Below are 13,394 nucleotides of genomic sequence, written 5' to 3' on the forward strand. Positions count from 1 at the left end.
TAAACAAACTCAAAATCGTTAGTGCATTTATAAGTTTCGGATTAAGCTAATATTTTGTAGATATGAGCTCCTAACTATTCTAAACATTGTTACAAATAATCAAAACAATTCAAACTTACCAAATGTAGTTAATAATTTATAAAATTTGGCTAATTGTAGATCGTTCATTTTCACTATTTTTGATACTATATTTGGCAAGTTTAGAAATTTTTATTTTTTATTATTTGTGACAATGTTTAAAATAGTTAAGAGATCATATCTACAAAATATTAGCCTAATCCGAAACTTATAAATGTCCTAACGATTTTGAGTTTGTTTGAACCCCTCCCTAATTAAAATTTAACCAAATATTCTCTTTCCAAAACATTCTACTTTTTTCTCCATAAAAGTTTCCTATGTTTCCATAAAAAAAAATCTACAACAATAATATATGAAAATTGAATTCCAAATAAACCATTCGTCTATTTTTTTTTCTCTCCGTCCCCATTATTCCCTCCTCTTTAGCTTTAGGGCGTAAAACCAAAGAAAAATGAAAAGAAAAATCCTTATATAATAACATGAAACGTATGCCATTAATTATGATAAAAACTCTTAAAATTTACCATTATTTTTAAAGAAACGTATATATATTGCATACGCAAATTGCAACTTTATTACACCCCATAATAATGATGATAATAGCCCAACACACACACACACACACACACACAAAAACAATTTTTAAACTTTAATTGAATGAAAGGAACCCTTGAAAAATCTGCAACACAAAATTAAAAATTTGTAAAAAGCTTAGAATCCATTAGCTAAATGAGAAAGAATAGACTAAGTAGGGAACTAGGTATGGTACTTACAATAACAATTCTAAAGGTTTCACCATATGGGTCTCCATGACGGTTGAGGCACATCATATTGTTTGTTTAAAAAGTTGAGCAATCCCTACAAGTACATAACATCACAACAACAATTTAACTTCATGTTTGAGTATTTACTAGACATAATTAACCTAGTTCATTCCTATTTTCAAATTTAAGAGTACCGTACCACTGATTTGTTTACCGTAGTGAACCAAGTAATCAAAGTGAAGGAGAACATAGTTCATCCCTATATACCTGACTAGGTTGTGAATTCTCCACTTCCATTGTTGGCCAAACCATTGCTTGATGAGTCGTAGGTATGATTAATTGCTGTGTAATTTGAGGATATGGAGTCATGGGCATGCTTAAGGAGCCAACCATGGGATATGATGATAGACACCTTGGTTATTAGAATTTGGTGGAAGCCCATAATGAGTGACCTGTGAAAACACGTGAGAGGAAGAAATGAAATGAATTATAAGCCGAACTTTTTGTATTACAAAAACTAAGTTTCAAAGGTCTTTTGATAAGATACCTGAGTACGTGTACCGTAATTCATCCCCCACAACATCTTGATCTTGTTTACTTTGTTCATTCTCATCTAAACAAGACCAATAATTATTACATTAAAGACGTAAATTAAAACGTAAAACGTAGACAAGATATATTGCTTTGTTCATTCTCTCTCGCTACAATTTACATTAAAACGTAAATTAAAGACTTTTTTTCGCTACAATTATTACATTAAAGACTAAAAATACCACAATATGCATTAAAACGTGCCATTATATTTATATATATTGCTTTCTTACCAGGTTCCTTGTGTTTTGCTGGGTTTTGGAACTCTTCCTTTCCTTTTCTAAGGGACCCTTGGCTCCACCATATCCCTTAACCTTCTCTTTTCTTCGCGGTGGATCATTTACTTTCATAGCTTGTGGAACTTGGCACACATCGCTGTTTCCGTTCATGTCATCTACAACCTGACCATGACCATGACCATTTTGCAAGCATATATATATATATACTTTTCTCAGATCTTGCATAAGTTCTTTCTTTCCTAACACACAAGACTCTGGGGTACTAACAACTTTGACAGCAAAAGCAAGGGCTATATGAATTAGTTCACTCTGCCTCGTAGTCGAAAAGGATAATTGACAATCTGTTTGCACTGAATTTTCAAAGTCACCCAGAGCAACACCAGATGTCACATCTTTAGTCCACTTATGTAAATAATATTTCGATGGGAGAGTAGGCACTTGTTTATTCTGCAACACTTTAAGAGTATGTGAGCACAAAATACCAGTAAATTCAAACATTTTGCAACTACAATGAACTGAATTATCCAAGGAGTTAAATGTAACACTGTGGACACGAAAAATGGCGGCCATAAGATGAAATCTTATATTTTGATAGTGTTCCATCTTCCTTATGGGTTGTTCAAAAATATTCAAACATTCGAGAACTTGTTCCTAGAAACGCTTGAAGATTGCTCTTGTCAACTTTTCACTTGCTTCCTTTTCAACCTTCCACCTTGATTTTAGTACTGGTTTTGTTTGTCTTGAAACAAAATCTTCAGAAATCTCCTGCTCGCGCCTATCTAATACTGCTTCCCCATATTTAATAGCAAATTCATATAAAGGCGTAGTTTTTTGGAAATACTTCTTGAAGTAGCTATTCATACTTTCACTTCTTTGGGTAGTTGTGATATCTGCACAAAAGTATTCCCGCCCATATACAAGTGCCCACTTTGTTTTCAACTCAAATAAATTTAGTAGCCACTTATTTTCCTCCAAATTGTATTCCTTAAGCAATAGATCTCAACAAAGTTCAAATTCTTCCACTGTCTCATGTATATACAATCCTTGAAGCTTGTCACAAAAGAAGGAAGCTCGTTAGAAACATGAGAAAGATGTTTACCGACATTTAAATAAATGTGCCACAAGCAAAGGCAATGGTTCGAATTTGGAAATACATATTCAATTGCATTAGCTATAACTTGAGCTTGATCAGTGAAAATAGTTTTGGGATGCTTATTATTCATTGCTTCCAGAAATGCCTCAAATAACCATATAAACGACTCGGTAGTTTCATCTAAGAGTAATCCACAACCAAATAACACAGATTGCCCATGATGGTTAATTCCAACAAAAGGTATATGAAACTTTTGTGGAGATTGCCTCAACAAAAGGTACATTATTATTGTACACAGGTACATTATTATTTGTTGGAAATGCATGTTATTGTACCTTTGAGTAGTTGGATATTGTTGGATGTACCTTTTGTTGGAATAATAATCTACCACAAAAGGTACATTATTATTTGTTGGAATTATTAATGTACCTTTTGTGGAGATTGCCACAACCAAATAACACAGAATGTACCTTTGTAATAATAATCTACCAAGTTTCAACAAAAGGTATATGAAACTTTTGTGGAGAAAAAAGTTGAATGTTTTGGAGAGAGAATATTTGGGTAAATTTTAATTAATTCTAGTTAATCAATAATAATGAGACTGTGGATGTGCAATGGAGATGCACTTAGGAGGCTTTTCGCTCCTAGGCGATTAGGAGCTAATTTTTTCTCCATAAAATGGTCCAAAAATTAATTTGGGGACAAAACTAAAAGAGAAAATCTAGAGTACACAGGCTGTACCTGTACTCTCAAATCTGGGCCCTCTAATAACCAAAAGGTGAGGGTGTATTGCCCCACAAAGTCTATAACCAAGGGATGAGATACCAGTGCACCCATACATCTTGTGTACTCTAAAACTACTAAAACTAAAAAGGACAAAATTTTGAAATAATGAACCAAAAAACCCACCCGCATTTCAAAAACACTCTCAAGGACAATAGTTGACTTTTGTCCGAAAAAGACAATAATACCCTGGTATGCACATGTGTCGGTGCATACCACCTTAGTATTCCACCTTAAGTATGCATAGACGTCAGTGCATACCAAACATCACAAAGAAAATGGTATGCACAAGTGTCAGTGCATACTACCTCTTGGTATGTGATAATCAGTCCTTTAGGGTTTGTCCTTTTGAGTCCAAAATCCGTAAACGTCCGATTAGTCAAGTTACCTTACTCACGTAGGTTGGTGGCATAGGTCGAGTAAGAGATCATCTATACCTTAGGACTAGGCAAGGTTAACAACTGGATTTACATCTTTTAGTGAGTAGGATTTTAGGTTATTTCTCAGGTTTAGGTCAATTAAAACTTGGAATGCAAGTAACGTAAAATTACAACAATTTTCTACGTAAAATAAAGAGAGATATACAGGGAAAAAGGTTAATCATAATCATGCAAGGTCAGTTTCAACAGTTAGCGTACCATATCACTATAGCTCTAATCCGTCTCGAGTTCATAGACAAACCCGAAATGGCATCGAGTATCTATCCCTAGTGAGATGCACTCATCTCTGAGTTCATTTCACTAACATAAGGAGTTGAACTAACTGATCTTTGCACTTTTCAGTGTTTTTAGAAGTTGACTTACTACGTGCTAAAACTCAATAATTCCTTACTCACTGTTTTTTTTTTCTTTGAGAATGTCAGTCTAGTTCGAGTAGGGATTTCGTTCCAACTTCTAAGACAAGAATTTAAATGATCACAACTGGAATCTACACTTTGGAGAACTAAGTGAGAAGGATTTTATAGATAGATTTTTTTTTACACAAGTTATCTAAAATTTGTAAGTTTGTTTATAGTTAAATGAAAGAGAGAGAGAGATAGGGAAGGATTAATCCTACTCATGCAAGGCCTAGCTACAAGTCTTTTAGAAATAGGTCACTACCATCTCAAATCCCTAACATAATATACCTATCTCTAAACATATCATGCTAGCATGTAGAATTGAAATGATATTTCATCTCTGAAATATCATTCCAACTCCTAGTTCTACTTTACAACAATTGATCAGATAATTGTCAATCTCTGTCATTTTGGGACATGATGAAAAATAGAACCTAAGTCTTTTAAGTAGTGATTTTGGAATCCTAAATTTGTAGCATGATCCTCACATGAGCATCATTAACCCTCCCCTTGGGAGAGTTTTAGCTCATGATCCTAGGATTGAATTAAACTACAAGAAGATATGTGAAATGAAAAAGAAAGAGAATGAAAACAAGAAAACTACAACCTGTTTACCTAAATGAAGAAGAGTTTATTAAAAACTAGAGAGAGTTCCCCCATTAACAAGTTACAAGCTTTTCTCTCAAAACTAAGAACTAAAAAAACAAAATTAAAGACATGGATGTAAATGAAAAGTAAAAGTCAAGGAAGTAAAAGCTTTCAACTCCCAAAATCAGCCCCCCTTTACATAAGAGAGCCTTTTTCTCTTCTCCCACGTGAAACACTATCCTCTCATTTATTTTTCACTTATCCACAACTAACTCCCATTTGACACCTTTCATTTTTTTAGATAATCATCACCTAAATCCAACTAACTCATTAACTTCATGCAAGGTGTCAAAATTGCACCAATTATTTGCACCTTTGTCTTGACTTGCATGATGACTCATCAAATCTTATGGGCCCGCCTAGTGGGTCCACGTACAGTGTCCAGTGGCAGTCCGGTCTTTTGGCATTTTTACAACTTCCCGCCTATTTGTAGAGTTCATCGCACTGATCGTCGGAGCAGCTCACTCGTCGCATTCGGAGTCCTGGTTCAAGAGATATGAGCTTCGAAAGTTTGATGCTTCTGTGCATGTAATCCCGTTTCTGATTGGATTCTGTACTATTTGAGTCTTTGGGCTTTAGTCCAAATTTGTTGGGATTCACATGGGCTTGATCGGAAGGCATGTGTATACTCCCTATTCCGTGCTTAAATGCTGGCTTTATCATAATTTTTACATTAGTTGCTCCAACCTGCAAAAAGCACGAAGATGCGATTATTTCATGATTATTAAGCACAAAATTGACCGAAATGTTATGTCTCTATAGGTTTTTATAATACATTTTTGGGTGCTTATCACACCACTCCCAAACAGCATTTTGCTTGTCCTCAAGCAAAGAAGAGACATTAAAACAGATAAGTGGCCAAAACTGTGCATTCTAAGCTAAGTCTCGTTTCAGAGAGCGGTTGCATTGACCATATGCAACAAGGCCTTAAACCACTAGGAATTCCCTAGTGGACGAAGTTATAGCCTCGTGAGAGTTTTCCGAGAAAGATACTCACAAACTTCATTTATACTACAATGACTTAGTAACAACAAAGCTTGTTTCCTAAATTAATCTCGGATATCTATACATCTCCTTAGCGGGGAACGAGGATTAATTCTTTCAAACTCAAGTTAATATGCATACAATAATTAAAACATCTACATATGAGTATGCATTCAGTGAATTTACATTGAATTGCACAAGCGAGTGGCTGTTTCGGATTCTTTGGAGAGTGTACCTAAATGGGTTCTCACATGTATGTGTAAAACACAAATTCACTCATAATTTTCCCACTCGGGTTTTGTTAACTCCAAAGTGTAGTGGGCACACTTTTCCTTCACATACTTCGATGACAAATGGAGGAGCGAGGTCGATCAATCACATCTACTACTTATTATCACACCATCCTACTCCTAATTGAGCTAGAGGTCTTTATTAGGTATTATGGGGCTTAGGTGATAGTGTAGAAAGAAATGGAAGTGGAAGATCAAAATGATAAGTATAAGAGAATAAGGTCTTCAAGATATTTACACTTGAGAAATCCTTGTTTTCTTTTCCTGCTCCTACCTGAGTTTTCCTACCTTGCTCTTAAGCCTTATTTCGTTTTTTTAGGCTTAAGAAACATGATCCTGTTTATTTATTTTTATTTTTGAAGCAGGTAACTAACTTTTATTTGGAACAAGTCTTCTTTTATTTTTCTACATTTCGTCCTATTTCTCATACTCATCACTTAGGTAGGTTCTTTTATTTGGGGTTAATATATGGGTAAGGAATTTTTGGTGAAAGTGAAAGGTTTGATGAAAGGTTCAGTGGAGTGACTAGCGGTAAAATTTGTAACAGGTAATAATTTATAGCTATGTCGATCCAAAGAATGCCTAAATTCTTGCCTAAGTTCGGATGGTGATCAAGTAAGTCGATGCGTGATTTTCTCTATTCGGAAAAACTACTCCTCTATGTCATTACTCACAAATCACTCATATCGAGGCTTTTGGTTAGATTTTCACAGGATTGATAGTTTAAGTAGACTAACCGTGGTTTCCAGAAACTTATTGTCATGTACAATCAATGATACTCAGTGCATGAATACTCATAAAAAGATATAAAAACTATTGCGTACGTATTAGCTTAAGTTTCTTAAAAACGAATCATAATTCGAATGCTAATGTGAGACTTCTAGATAATTTTCATCATTGAAAAAGAAACAAGACATTGTCACTAATTACATTTACTAACAAGAAAATAGAAACTATATACAGACTACAAGTTGCCTTTTTTTTTTTTTTTTTTAATTTTTTTATATATATATATATATATATATATATATCACTCCCAAACAGAGTGATGATTAGTCTTCGAAATAGAAATAGATAAAGAAAGGAATTACCCCGAGTAACCGTGAAACAAAATTAGAGTTGGATTGCCGGAACGAAAAAGTTGTGGTAACATAATATATTATACAGAAAAAAAAAAAAAAAAAAAAACAAAGCACACTATATACAATTATATACAATTAGATATATATACAATTCCCTACTCAAGTTTACCATCCAGATGTGGTGAAGGTCCGCCTCTTCTTCGAAATGCATTTCCTTAGTATCGCCCAAAAGATAACGTATTCCCAAATGGTGGCCCATTCTTGTTCACTAGATTCGCTCAAATGTTTCATCATTTTATCATCGCTTTGGATAACAACGAACATGTCTCAAGTATCGCGCGGACGCGTTTCCATTGCCTAAACCTTAATGAACAAATTATCTTGTTTGTTGGGCACATAGAATCGACTTTGACCCAAATCATGAAAAGTAGCTGAAAACCGTGGGAAATGTGTCTTCATAATTCGCAAGCGATTCTGAGGTAAAAGTATATACCGATCCTGAAAAGTACGAGCTCGTTTCAAATTGGAGATAACACGCTTTAAGATATCAAAGAATGTATGACCTCGAAAGCAAGCGCATTGAAGACTACACATGCAAAGATCATTGGCGGTAGAAAAATGCCAATCTCCCATGATGTTAAGAAGGACAAACAACATCGCATTTCCCATGTTCATGGTCATGTTGGCTAAGGGAATGGTGATGTCTGGCCATCTGCCAAGTTTAGTTCCTTCATCTTTAATTTCAAGACCGTCACCAGATATCTTTGCTAAAAGCGAGCCATGAAAAGGAACGAGTAGAGTTGTGATAAATGTATGGCCATGTTGTTGCCGGCTCGCGATATGGAAGATCTAAAGTCAGGGCAAGTGTTGCCTCTGAAAAGACATGGTTTGTGCCACCAACTTTGATTGTGATAAGAAAAAAGGCTTTATATCACTGTTAAAAAAAGTGACAAAAAGTCTTTTGTGACGGTTTTTTTTTTTTCCAAAACCGTGACGGAGTGAGAGTCATTTATTTTTTTCCCAAAACCGTCACAAATATTTGTTCCAGACTAGCCTCTCTCTACCATAAAAAACGGTAACAACTACTCAAAAACCGTCACAACAAATCATATCATTTGTGACGGTTTTAAATAAACGGTTATGCATTCATCCTTTTTAACGGTCACAAAATCATAAAAACGGTAACAATCAAGCAAAAACCGTCACAACAAATCATATCATTTGTGACAGTTTCAAATAAACAGTTATTCATTCATCTTTTTTAACAGTCATAAAAAGTATCATTAGTCATGACTGTTTGGGTAAAACAGTGATATGTATATATAAATATATTTTTTTTTATTAAAAATAATAATAAAACGTGAATATATATAAAAACCCCCAAAATTGGGGACCTGCAATAAACTACACACCTGAATAAACAACATATCTGAATATGATCCATTAAATTTCAAGTAACTCTCATATATATTGCTAATTTCATTAAAACATTCCAATCCCATTGGATAACCAATATATATTTGTACTTAATCGTAAAACGTAATGAAGTAAATAACACATTTCCAATCTAATTCATATAAATATAATCAGCCTAATCCAAATCCAAATGAAAAAATAACCTAATCGCGTCAAAATCGATCACCCACATATGAACAAATTGGACAAATCCACAGCGCTTTCCCAACTGGTAGCATTCATTCCTCCGAGGGAGCCCCAAAATCCTAGCTCACATCTTTTAACACACTAGCTCACTTGAATTCTGCAATTGAAAAGAGATGGTGACACTCAATATAACTTGATATAAAATAGCCAGTAAATGCACTAATATACAAAGTAACCAAGTAATCTAGGCATGCACAAATTATATATAAGATATTTCTTAAGGATTTAAAGTAAATCTTTAGTATGTATGATAGTTGAATACAAAATAGTTAACTCAAGATCATAAATACCTATGTGAATAAGCAGAATTGCAATTGTTAATATATCTAAAGGATAAGTCGACCAAAACTATTTGAAACAAGCTACAAATCATTATAAACATCTTATAAGAAACCCTGATATCGCAAACAAACAATATGTCCATTGTTAAGTTAAACTAAGATAGACTTAGGTCCAATGCCCATTAATTGTTCTTGGGAAATACATGTACAACTCAAACCCTTTGTGAATAACTCAAACACTTACAACCAGGTACAAAGCACCTATATATAAATAAATAAACATACTGACAATGCTTTAGCCTACCCCCAAGGAGATGGAAAAAAATGTATATGTACACTTTAATCAATTTGAAGTCCCTAAGAGTCGAAAAGTAAACTACGATAATTCATTATCAGTGTAAGTATATGAACGATAAAAATTTCAGTTTGAACAGTCTAACCTGTTAGTTTTGTAGCTTTTAGCACATACATCAACAAGTAACGAAACTTGGTTCGCTTGAATGTAGACTCGACAGGGTAACGTTTTCGTGTAGGTAGCGGAATCCCAGCTTGAACACGACTCAAACTTTTTGCCCTATGCAGATTGCTAAAAACAACTACTATCACTTTTGCTAGTAACATTACCGAATATCAACCTTTCAAATAGAGACTAATAGCATCAACTTGGTGATGATGTCCACTGAAATATAAGAAACATTCTACAATAGAATCATCATATAAACATAGAAACAAAAGAAAATAATCATCATATAGCCAAGTATAGTAGCAGAAACAAAAGAATTATTGGAAAAAAAAATACCTAGTAATTAAGAAGCACCTGATATTCATAAAGAGGCCAAAGTCAAGTCCTTGTTCAAAGAGCACAGCCATGAAACTACAAGTAACAGAAAAAGATTCCTTCTTTACTTCCTTGACCCTAAACAAAATAACATAAGAACTTAGCTAGAATCCTAAGGTTGCACTATAGAAGAGGATGCATGGGGAATCTAGTGGCTCATATCCCTTGCCTTTGACATATATGCACTCTAGATTCCAGGCCATAAACATTCAGTAACAAACGCACACTTATAAGTACTAGAAAATATTTGTGTCCAGTAATAGGTGTTCAAGTGTTGAGTCACCTATGCTTTCTTGCCCACACTCAGTCCACCCTAGCGATTGGTACGCAAATTCCCTTTTGTTGTGGTTGTGGAGTAGCACCTAATACACTGTTCTATGATATATTTGAGGACGCAATACCATATCAGTGATAATCTTGAACGCCATTTGTGCACTGCATGAATCACCGCAAATATCTCTTTATTATGCGTGGAAGTAAATCCATTCATTTATTTGTTTAAGATCAATCAAGATATCCATTTGACCATTCCACATGTATACACGACATCCATTCAATATGTATAGAGACTTACAGAGCTCCAGTGGAAGCAAGAATTCCTGAAGCATTTAGATCATTTTGTTCAAACGAACCATTCTATAGTATTGCTTAATCGGTGCTGTATCTTTAGAACATATACTGTATAACTATATACGTCGCAAGCAATGGTGCTTCTGCCTAAAGCAGTGAACCTATACCTACTACAGGGCAAGCAGCTATGACCCCATGAACAATGGGGTGTCTACCTCACCACTGACTTTCTCCAAAATAACCACAACTCCATCATCATGTTCCAAAGGAAATGATAGATTCGAGTTCCATGTGTCTTTTCTTGCGTGTGGTTGTGTGTAACAAAGCCAAATAAGGAAAACAAAACTAGACAAATTCAAATCCACACCAAATTAATGAACTGCACCATTTGATTCACCATGTCAATAGCCCATACAAATCCAAAGAAGGTCGAAGAACTGGCAACTAATACTAAGTTACTAACCCAATAACACATGTCTATGTTTACAATAACTGGTAACTAATACTAACCCAATCCTTTTACTTGTAATATTCAAAACTTCACATTGAACAACACCCAGTAGAATATAACACCAAGAACCATTCTAATTGATTCAGCAACCATGTCTAATTCAGTAACCACCACTGCTGATTACAATCTAGATCGGCTGGATTTTAAAGTGAAGGGACATCATATTTGGCTAGCTCAACATCCATCCAAAGAGCTTACGAAGCAATGCCAAACCTCCAAGCACCAAGTGACGCCTTGTTGATGTTCTCTCAAAAGTCTATAATATAGACGTCCCGACATTTTTTCATACAAAAATAATTCTCCCCCTCCCGCAAAATCAAAATAAGTTTTTCTTCTTATCCTTTTTCTAATTTCTTTTTCAATCAAGTCGCGACTTTCGCTCAAAGGAGAACATGCAGCAAATGGGTGCCATCGGAATGATTGGTTGTGTCCTTAACACCTAAGCCTCTTAGTTGCAAATGCATCATGAAGCCAGCATCACTTGGCTATCTGGGAGAGGGCAATTGGAACTTCATAATGAACAATAAAATGGAATTCATCTTAGAGCTACTCTTGAGAATGGCAACAGGGGAGTGTAAAGGACACCAGATTAAGACGTATCGCTAATTTGTACCCTCTTTTTCTTCACTTTGTAGGCTAGCCCAATTAACCCCCTATATTGACTTTTCTGCATCACTTGTTGTAGTTTCTTTTCTCCAACAGGTCATTAAATGGGAAATGGTGCAGAAGGTGCCAACCTAGTTTGTGTGGTAGTCAAAGGCCACGTGAATGCTAGGACCCCAAACTTTTGCTATGCTAACATAATTGTTGTTCCTCAAATGTATATACTTGCACAATATATATATATATATATATATATATATATATATATATATATATATATATATATATATATATAATAACTCCAAGCCCATCAATATGAAAGTCGGATTTGTACTTTTCAATTTCAATTATGATTGACTTGATTTTCAATCCCCCCCAAGCTAACAACACATGCACACAAAAGAATATACAGTTTATCCTATTGATTAAGCAAATGGATGAGATTATCAACAGATGAGACAACATATGAGATTATCAAAATTTGAGACAACAAATCCTATTGATACAATTTTAGTAACTTCAAAGACAATAGATGAGATTATCAAAAAAAAAAAAAAAAAAAAAAGATGAAAATCACATGGATATTTAACTAGTTTTGAAACTCAATACCTACGTCCATATTTTTCAAACTAGTATAAAAAAGGAAAACAAAGACTTACCCATTAACCAAGAAGATAATGTATCAGCTTTCAGAGTTAAGAGGAACCTGCATTCCACATAACAAAATGGACTAAGTAAAGTATTTTGCATTAATAGAAGGAAAAATATGATAAATGCTCGTCAAAATGGGCAATACAATAAATTATTTCTTCATGTATTACATATAGGCAACCACATATGCATTGTCCTCATTTTCCTACATTAGAACTTATGATAATATGTATAATAACTTGAATAGTTTTTCATTGTGTAGTAAACTTTCTCGTCATTCTAATGGTATATATACGTTTTCATACACATCTGACAGACACACATGCAGTCCAATAGATATAAAGTGTACTTTATGTGGACATTACTTTTTAGAAACTTTAGTTGAGTATCCACAGATGTTGGGTTGTAGACATACATTGGGATCAGCTTTTAAAAAATGATCGCAAAGATCTTTCAATGCATCATCGTCGGTAGATAGCTTTGCACAAACTTGTCACTGAATTGCACCATTTCGATGCGTGTTAATACTCAAGAAGAACAAGATCTAGCGACATGCCTAGTGCATTTCAAACAAAGAACTTGTCAATTAGAAAAGGAGAGAGCATATCCTTAGATCTTATTTTTACATATAAATCAGACACCTTTACACAAAGTAACATAAAAAGGGCATATATCATACTTACTTTAAACACCAATAAATTTTTTTGGTAAAACCCTTCTTTCAAGCTCACTACCAATAGTAACCGTCTGCAAAATGAAAATATCATTTAATACAAGTCGAAAAAATGACTCACATGTTTCTTCAAAAAGCTTACCTTTACTTTACATTCAGCACTTCCAAAGCTACATCAATAATTCCAACAGAACTGTTGTTCTCTAAAACTACTA

At 34.3% G+C, this 13,394-nt stretch overlaps 1 long non-coding RNA gene across 4 annotated transcripts; it reads right to left on the reverse strand.

Annotated features, from left to right (window-relative positions):
- Positions 1–8,826: 8,826 nt before the first annotated feature.
- On the reverse strand, positions 8,827–13,009 carry LOC147481273 (uncharacterized). 4 transcript variants are annotated; one of them, XR_015205050.1, is made up of 6 exons: positions 12,922–13,009; positions 12,515–12,561; positions 10,455–10,606; positions 10,133–10,207; positions 9,774–10,012; positions 8,827–9,149 (listed from the first exon to the last, which is right to left on the reverse strand). It is a non-coding gene; the product is annotated as an uncharacterized LOC147481273 (long non-coding RNA). The 4 variants fall into 4 exon arrangements; XR_015205049.1 differs by having other exon boundaries at positions 10,133–10,249; XR_015205052.1 differs by having other exon boundaries at positions 10,133–10,249; positions 12,872–12,985.
- Between the last annotated feature and the right edge of the window lie 385 nt (positions 13,010–13,394).

This window comes from Coptis chinensis, chromosome 8 (genome assembly GCF_015680905.1).
Source record: "Coptis chinensis isolate HL-2020 chromosome 8, ASM1568090v1, whole genome shotgun sequence".
Classification (NCBI taxonomy): Eukaryota; Viridiplantae; Streptophyta; class Magnoliopsida; order Ranunculales; family Ranunculaceae; genus Coptis; species Coptis chinensis.